The 9,524-nt window shown below is 40.9% G+C and overlaps 1 long non-coding RNA gene across 1 annotated transcript in view; it reads left to right on the forward strand.

Moving 5' to 3' along the window:
- The first annotated feature begins 400 nt into the window (after positions 1-400).
- Positions 401-9,524, forward strand: part of LOC118452010 — a 10,326-nt gene continuing 1,202 nt past the window's right edge. The window contains exon 1 of the long non-coding RNA XR_004841640.1: positions 401-411. This is a non-coding gene — a long non-coding RNA (uncharacterized LOC118452010). The remainder of the gene's footprint in view (positions 412-9,524) is intronic.

Consider the following 9,524-nt stretch of genomic DNA (forward strand, 5'->3'; position numbering starts at 1 on the left):
CTACATTGCTAGCTTATTAAATGTGTCAAGGGAAGTATATTTAATATGTTATGGATATATATATATATGTAAGGGGATTTACAAGCCACTTGGATGTCCTGATCCATCTGCTGTTCCCCTGTCATGAAGGAGATGGAGAAGATGAACTAATGCTGAAAAGATAAAACGAGACATGGGAAAGAGCTACATAACCAAGTGTATGAAGCTGCAAAAGCTGTAAGAACATAAATGTACTTAATTGCTTTGTAGAAGACACTCACTGCCCACCTGAGACCAAGTTGGCATAGGTTTACTTAATGGGTATTTTAAAGTTCTTTTGAAAGGCCGTTACCACAGGTCAGCCTTGGTTCTGAATCACAGAATCAATGAATAACAAGTTGGTAAGGATATCTGGAGACCAGCTGGTCCTAGGTCTCTAGAATTAAAGAAGGTTCACAAGTGCCTTGTCCAGGTCAGTTTTGATTGCCTCCAAGGAAAGAGGGAGATTACACAACTTCTGCGGCCAACCTGTTCCAGTGTTTAACCACCTGCTTCGTTACAATATTATTCCTAATATCCAGTTGGAATTCCCCTTGATACAACTTTTCTGTTGTCTCTTTTCCTTTCACATTGTCCATATATCTCCAAGAAGAGAGGCTTGTCTTTTTCTAACAACAGGCATGGAATGAAGTCAGCTCCAGTCTTCCCTTAGTGTTCTTGTCTCAAAGCACCACAAACCTGATAGTTTTAGCTTCTCCTTGTGCTTTGTGATCCAGCCACCTCAATAGCTCAGTAGCCCTCCACTGAACTTGCACTGGTGTATCAATGACCTTCTTATACTGTGGAGTGCACAACCAGACCGTGCTCCAGATGCAATCTCACAAGTGTGAAATAGGAAAAAAAAAAATCACTTCCTTTCACTTATTTAGTAGATTTTTGCTAATACAGTGCAGGATGCAGATGGCCTTCGAACCTGGCAGGACACATCCTGAATTGTGTTCAGCTTGTCTGCCAGGAAATCTTAAGTCCTTTTTAGAAAAGCTGCTTTCTAGCTAGTTAGTATCCTGTACTGCTGCATGGGATTATTCCAGCCCAGACCTGAGACTTGGCATTTGACTTCAATAAGCTTCAAGAAATTCATGTGAACGCAATTCTCCAGAATGCCAAAGTCTATCTGGGTAGCAGTCCTGCTTTCCGCCATAACACACTTGCAGAGTGCACTCTGTCTCATTCCCCCAGTTAATAATGAAGATGTTAAATAGCACCAGCCCCTAAGAAACCCTGCTAGTAGATGGACGGCAGTTGGACTTTGCAATCTCAAGTTTGTGAACTTCCATAAGGTTCAAAAACAGAACAGTGTGAGAAGTCCAGCTTCAGACACATGGCAGAGTTATGCCTTTGCAGCATCCTCTGGTCATCCGAATGGGGGGCCAGATGGGCTCCACAGTCGCTTCTGGGTACCTTAGCATCCTAAATTTAGAGAATGCTAATTATGAAAAAGTAGTCTGGAAAATTAATTTCCATGGACAACAGTGAGGGATGAATGGGAAAACAACCCTTGGATATGAAGTCAGTAATTTCTGATACTTTTTCACTGGGGCAATAGTGATTCACCTATTTTTACTTTTCTACTGTTGAAGATAAAACAGTCTCTTGCTGTGAGGAAGGTCCCAGAACCACTCGCAGACAAATGGGACCACATGAACTGCTGTGATGTGCAATTCATTTCCTGCTATATCACAGTCCACCCATTTCACCGGAGCATGCAAGCAAACCAAATAACATCAGTATGATTTCTGATATGGTAAAACCCCATTAAAGATATAACATGCTCTACGTGGGCACTAAGAAAAAAGGAATCTCTTTAAATAACTAAAGAAAACCAAGAATTTCTGAGAGTTAAAATCTATTAACTAATTTAAGGGAACAGTAGCATATTTTGAAAGGAAAAAAGACAGCATAAAAAATAAATTGAGAGAGGCAGGAGGTTCGCATATATGTACCAGCTGCTAGGACCTACTGAGTCACATTTACTGTTATCCAGATGGTCTTTTCAGAGCTTTAGTGGATGCTAATTCATTACACCGAATACCTTGGCAAATAAATCTGAAACCTTAACCCAGAACATAATGCAAAAAAGGGGAGAAAGAGTGAGAACACAGAAAAATAAAGGATGTAAACAGAAGTAAATGATTTCTTTTTGTTCCTTAAATGGAATTTGGAAAAAAAAAAAAAAAGTGCTTGTGCTTACTTCCAAGAGACTCCAGATGGGATTTTTAGTAATTTCTTTTATTTCCCAGACACAGCAAATGCTCTGATTTCTAAGGTAGTTTCATCAGCTTGGACAATGTGACCTTAAAATGTAAATATTATTGGACTGATTACTTCAATGGCTTTTTCTGTATTGCACCACTGAATATGATACTGCCATTCAATGCTGTAATTTACAACACAGATATTATCAGTTTGCCGTAAAAGTAGAAGACAAGAAAAAAAATCCAGGGACAAAAGATCAAATTTAGCAATGATGTTAGGAAAATGATTAATGAGTCATAAATTTATTAATATTAAACATAAAAGCCACAAACAGTTGCTTGAACAGAAACAAAAACCTTAGCATGTGATAAAGAAAAATTTATCTGAGTTTTCAGTTTTGCAATATAAATTCTCAGGAAGAGAAACAGAATTTACAACAGGACTCTGACTTTAATTTTCATAAAAGTTTCAGAAGAGAAGAGGAGGCAGAGCTCACATGCAATGAAAATGCATGTAGATAAGTTTAAACTTTTTCCCTGCTTCTTCAGCACATTCTTGAATGTCATGATTACACGGAGTCCATTCCTTTTTAAATGTAAATGTTTAAAATAATATACTCAGGAAATTATTAAATATTATCATCATTTGTCCTTTCACAGAACCATCACCATGGATTTTGGAGAAGACAGAAACAAAGGTGCCTGAGGCATAGCAAAAACCAGGCTGATGAGTCTTGTTCGCTGTTTACCATTTGAGCTGAATGGATCAGTCATGAGAAATCAAAGAAAGCACAAGGTACTCTCAAGTTGTATAGGATTTTGGATCACAGTGACATCACTGAGAGGTGTGATAGGTGGCACAGCAAACATGACCAGCCAAGGTTGATCTGAATCATGCTATCATGCTGGGAATGATCATGGAGAACATAGAAAGCTGAGGCAGAGCTGCAGGTGAAATTGAGGTCAGAGAGCCCGGAAGAGGGAAGGAACTGGAGCTGGGGGAAATAGTGTTGGGTTTGCTTGAGACTCTTTGGGAAAGGTGGGAGAAGAAGAGGGAGAAAAAAGATAGCAATCCTTTCTGCAGGAAAGGACCAGTCTCCACAAGGAGATGCCACTCTCTGCCTCAGCCCTTCCTTCCCTCCCTCTCTCCTTCCTTCCTTCCCTCCCTCCCCTTCTCCTTCCCTCTCTTTTTCCACGGAGCAGCAGACAACCACCCTCATTTTCCAGGAGTGTGACAATAACCAAGGAGCATCCTGTAACCTGAGAGCTATCACTGCCTTTAGTAGCTGCTTGGTAAAACGCTCAGCCAACAACGCATTCACATGGAAACACGGGTGCCTGTGGACTCAACTACAATCCAAAGTTTCTGGAGCAATTTTACCTGAGGAAACTAAGACGTGAAGTAAAACCAAAGCTAGCTATTTCTACTACTATTTTACTTTCCTTTCTGTAACTGTTTTTTTTTTAAATTGTTAGAAATGGACTCCATGATATTTGCATGACGAAGGAGACAGGTGTCACCAGTGATTCAAATCATGAAGGGCAATTGTCATTCAATTTTGGACAAATGAACTGCAGTGCTTGTAGCAGATCAAATCCTGTAAGACAAATTCCCATCTTCTGCATGCAGATTTGCTCTCCTGAGGCCTTTCATGTTGCGGAGTTATGTTCCTGGGAATAATTGTCTACTATGAAAACGGCTGATCACACTTCCATATCAAATGAATGTTTTGTTTCCCGACAGCTTAAGAATGTTAAGAAAAACTTGGGATGTCACTGTACCTGATTAACCCTCCTTCTCTAATCCATATGGCATTTCAGCTTCTGTTCAACAAAAATAATTTTCATGTAATGGGAGTGTTAGCATAATCTGTGGAACCACACTGATCACCGAGGAATTGATGATCACTCTGAAGATAATTAAACATCTTCCTTTCCCCTCCAAGAAAATGCATTAGGTGGAGCTTTCAGGTGTTGATGTGTATCACAAAAGGTGAAGGACAAGAACAAAGGAAGATGCAAGGTTCCACTGGCATCCTATGGGGCTGGAGATAGAAGTCTGTGAGAATCTCAGACAAATTGTTGTAAGTTTCATTTTCTGATATATTTTTCACTTTTCCTTCTAGGGAATCCATCTGTGTGTTCACTTACAGGAACATAGACTTGCATAGAAAAAGAGACCTGAGACTTATTGTCATTTCCTGACTAATTACTTTTCAAACACCTGAACTCAAACTCCAGTTATGCAGGGATGCAATAGCTACAGCACCACATTGTTAGTGACTTCAGCTTTAAAATTTTGTCTGGAGAGTTTTTCCGCTGCTGGTACCTCGTTATCTGGTAAGATCAGATCCTGAACGGTCAGATGAAGTGGACAAAGGGCAATACACATTTCCTGGTTAATTTCTGTTCCTTCACAAATAAACACACTAATTTTAAAGTCAGATAAGGTTGAAAAAAATCTGACAAAGGAAAAAAAGAAGTAAGTAAGTCAAAAAGAAAAAAAAAGTAGAACTAGATTCTAATACATCTAGACAGAGAACATAGTGAAATATTTAATGAATAAAGAAGTTTTTAAAAGAAATTACTGGGAAAATAAGTTTCATGAACACCACCAGTGGGCTTTTTGTAGACAACAAACACAGCAGTGGGCAAGCTTTATATGCAAACCTGTGGTCTTCTAGAAAAATGCAGCCTTGTGAAAAGGCCGTCAAGGCTTATGAAAAATGGGGCTGTCAAAATCTCCAGGCATCACTCACTTAAATTGAAATCTTACCTATTACCCTTGAGTCAGAAGACAAACCCAGAGGTAATCAAATATAATTTGTTAAATAGCTTCCATCTTGCACCAATATAAAAAGTAAGGTAGTTCAAGAGGGGGAAAAACAACTGCCATTGGCTCCAGAGAAGTGGATGCAGTGACCATAGAAACAGAAACCTCACAGAAGGCTGAGCACCACTCCTTTGCCAGTCTACCCATTGCTCAAAGTGCACTGAAACTTGTGATACAGAGCCTGCTGTAGAGATGGTTGAATAGCAAGAAAATATCCTGATACTCCATGATACTTTGTTCACCTATATATTGGCCACATTTCCAGTCTATTTCATTTGCACTTCTTCCTTAGAGAAGGACTATGAAAAATTAAGCTTTAAGTTGATTTTTAATTTGAAAGTGTTTGAAACTAGAAATCCTTTGTCTAAATCTGATATTTTCCTCTGGAAGTTGCCTTTGCCATTATAGCAACAGTGGGACTACCAGCAGGGAGCAGACAGCAGTAAATGCTAACATTGTCTACATCAGCTATTAGCAAAATAACCCCACCTGGTGACAACAAAAAACTGCAAGCGGACAACAAAATAATTGAAAATGTGTATTAGCTGTGATTCCCCATGATCTTCCGTAACCATTAATATTGAAACAAAGAGAATACAAAATGCTGTTAAGCCTGATAACAAAAAAAGCAAAAAAAAAATTGTTTCCCAGAGTTTAAGACTATGAATTCAAACCCTACTTTATTTGATATCTAAAGCTACAAGAGGAAAAAAAGTAATCCACCATATTACTGGATTTCCTACTCAGCTCTGCCAACCAAGCATAACTTCAAACCCATCCGAACTGTCCACATGCAATATCTGTACCTGAGGGACTTGTCAGTGCTATACCAGTCACATGGCAGCTACTTACCCATGCTGGGATGAATTTGCTCTATCAAAAGTGTGAGAAACATCAACTGGAAATGAGGATTTTGTTCTTTGACTGCAATGAAGTTATTCTAGGCATGTGCTGCCACAAAACAAAATATGACCTGTATAGGTGTGCTCCCATGTTGCACAAGCATAGATGTTTATACACAGCAGGTGGATGTGATGCCCATTGCAAATGAGGTGCAAACTACCATCAGGCCAAATGGAGGAGGACAAAACTCTTTGTGGTTCCCCAAACCATTCGCCAGCTAGTGGCCAAACCAGTCTCTCCTCTCAAGAGTTGTATAGAAGTACTCTTCTACAGTCAGCAAGTCTATCTCTTCTCTTCAACCAGCTCTTCTGTCTTGGTGTCTTCTGTGAAAGAACAATTTTCCTATGCTTTCAAAAGTTTCTCCCTCTCTCTTTGTGCACCTTGCTTATTTCTCACACTTATTCATGCGCAGACCAGTTGTTCATGAACAGCCTCCCTGGTGGTATTTGCTTCAGATTTATCTCCTGATCATCATCTCTCTTCATGCCTCAGGTATATCTTCATTTGAAAAAAAATAAAAGGATGAAGAATTCATTGCTTTTCTTAACAGTTTGTTCTATGGTTAGTCACCCTCATGTTGTAGTAATCCTCAGGGTTAGACATTACTCATATGTATTAATGTGGCTTCAGTCTTTTCTTATTGGAGAATTTCTTAGTGCATAACCTCTTGGCTATATGGAAACAACTGGCATTCATAGGAAAAAATACGTACCTTAGAGGGGAAAAAAGGGAATTCTGAGGTATGTTAGTTTTGTCTATTCATGTCAACTGCAGTTATTTGCCCAACAGATGCATTCAGTTTCTTCCTAATTTCTTAGAAATTTTCAGTTTACAGTCAATTACTAATTGTCCTTACCGTCTTACGTGCTACTTTTTTCCCCCTAATTTTTTCTTTTTCTTTGCCACTGACCTTGCATGGGCTTTTATCTAGGGTATGCAATTTATGCCAGCTCTTCCTCTAATGATCTCCTAAAGAATACCTCTCTCTCACTTGCATTATTCCATTTTAATTTGTCCTTCAAAATAACTTCACTCAATTTCTCTCAGCTTTGGAAAATCGTGTACACCTGATATGTCTCACCATTTGAGATTGTCCTTTATTTGCCTACAGAAGATGCAATAGGTCACCATTGCTGGCTCCTAAGGAATAATGATTAATTAATCACTGGACTGGAACCATTAATCTTTATCTTCTAAAATTAGATTGAAATTTAAGATACCTCCTGTCAGATGCAATAGCACTTGCCTTGGGAGAATAATCACCAAGAAGTTTTATGAATGTTAATGACATGTTCCAAGTTATGCTCAGAATCCTGAAAGGCTGTGCAAGAAAATTTTCAAGACCAAGTGCGAAGCTTCAGGTGCAAGGTGGCCCTCAGACAACAATGAACCTCTGAACAAATGAATAAAGACTAGAGAAGGGACAGACTGAAGTAAAGAGCCACTTGATCCCATGTCTCCTCTGTGTCATCGAGATGGCAAGAGGATGATGGAGGAACTCCTCTTTTGTTCACTCTGAGGAAGACTGAAATATGTGCGAGAAAATTGCAGGAGAAAAATAACATAAACACTCCAGAGAGATCATAGAATCACAGAATACCAGGTTGGAAGGGACCTCAAGGATCATCGATCCAACCTTTCTTGGCAAAAACATGGTCTAGTCAAGATGGCCCAGCATCCTGTTCAGCCGAATCTTAAAAGTGTTCAGTGTTGGGGAATACACCACTTCCCTGGGGAAATTGTTCCAATGGCTGATTGTTCTCATGGTGAAAAATTTTCTTCTTGTGTCCAATTGGAATCTCCACAGGAGTAGCTTGTACCCAATACCCCATGTGCCTCTTTGTGAAAAGGGAGTCTCCATCTTCTTTGTAGCCACCTTTATAAATACTGGATCATGGTGATGAGGCCCTCCCCAAGCCTTCTTTTTTCAAGGCTGAACAAATCCAGTTGTCTCAGCCTCTCCTCATACACCAGCCACACACCTCCTTTGACCATCTTTGTGGCCCACCTTTGTGGACCCTCTACCCAGCCTGTCCACATCTCTTTTGTATAGTGGGGACCAAAACTGAACACAGTATTCCAGGTGTGGCCTGGCAAGCACTGAGTAGGGTGGGATAATGACTTCTTTATTTCTGCTGGTGATGCCCTTGTTGATGCCTCATAGCATCCTGTTGGCTTTCTTTGCCACAGTAGCACACTGTTCACTCATATTGATCTTATTGTCCACCAGGACCCTCAGGTCCCTTTCCTCAGAGCTGCTCCCTAGACAGGTGGATCCTAGCCTGTGTTGCACTCCTGGATTACATTTTCCCAGGTATTCCCAGCCCTTACATTTGTCTTTTTTGAACTTCATAAGGCCCACTCTTCCAGTCTATCCAGGTCTTCCTGCAGGGTGGCTCTTCCTTCCAAAGCATCCCCAGTTTTGTATCATCGCTAAACCTCATCAGGGTACACTTGATCCCATCATCCAGAGCAATTATGAAGATATAAACAGCATTGGGCCCAATATCAATCCCTGGGCGACCTTGCTTGTGACAGGTTGCCAGTTTGAAAAGGAGTAATTTACCACTATCCTCTGGGTGCGGCCTGTCAGCCTGTTCCCCACCCACTGCACCAACCACTTCTCCAGACTATAACACATCAGTTTCTCTAGGAGGAGGCTGTAGAAAATTGTGTTGAAAGCCTTGGAGAAATCCAGGTAAACAAAGTCCACCACTCACCCCACATCAACTGAGCAGGTTACTTTGTCATAGAAGGCAATCAGGTTTGTCAAGCACAATTTACCCTTGATGAATCCCTGCTGGCTTTTCCCAACCACGTGCTTCATTAGACTTGTGATAGCACCCAGGAGAATTCATTCCATAACTTTCCCAGGGACTGAAGTAAGATTGATGAGCCTATAATTTCCTGGATCCTCCTTTTAAGCCCTTCTTGTAGACAGGGGTGACATTAGCCTTCTTCCAGTCTTCTGGGATGTCCCCCAATCTCCACAACTTCTCAAAGTCTCTGGAGAGTGGCCTTGCAAGGATGTCAGCCAGCTCTCTTAACACCCTTGGGCAGATACTGTCAGAGCTCATAGATTTGTGAGCTGCCATCACAGAACCATAGTGGGACAACTCATATAACTCACATTGGAGTGCTGCCATGGAAGTCTCATGATTGCTAGCCCTTGTTCTTGGGGGGGACTTCAACTTACCAGATGTCTGCCAGAAGTACAACACAGCAGAAAGCAAACAGTCTAGGAGGTTCCTGGAGTGTGTGGAAGACAACTTCCTGACAAAACTGGTGAGTGAACCAACTAGAGAAAGTGCCCTGCTGGACCTGTTGTTTGCAAACAGAGAAGGCCTTGTGGGTGATGTGATGGTTGGAGTACACCTGGGGCACAGCGACCATGAAATGGCAGAATTCTCAATTCTTGGAGAAGTAAGGAGGGGACTCAGCAGAACTGCCACCTTGGACTTCTGGAGAGCAGACCTTGGACTGTTCAGAAGGCTGGTTGACAAAGTCCCTTGGGAGGCAGTCCTAAAGGGCAAAGGAGCCCAAGAAGGCTGGAC

Source organism: Egretta garzetta, unplaced genomic scaffold (assembly GCF_000687185.1).
Source record: "Egretta garzetta isolate BGI_Z169 unplaced genomic scaffold, ASM68718v1 scaffold353, whole genome shotgun sequence".
NCBI lineage: Eukaryota > Metazoa > Chordata > Aves > Pelecaniformes > Ardeidae > Egretta > Egretta garzetta.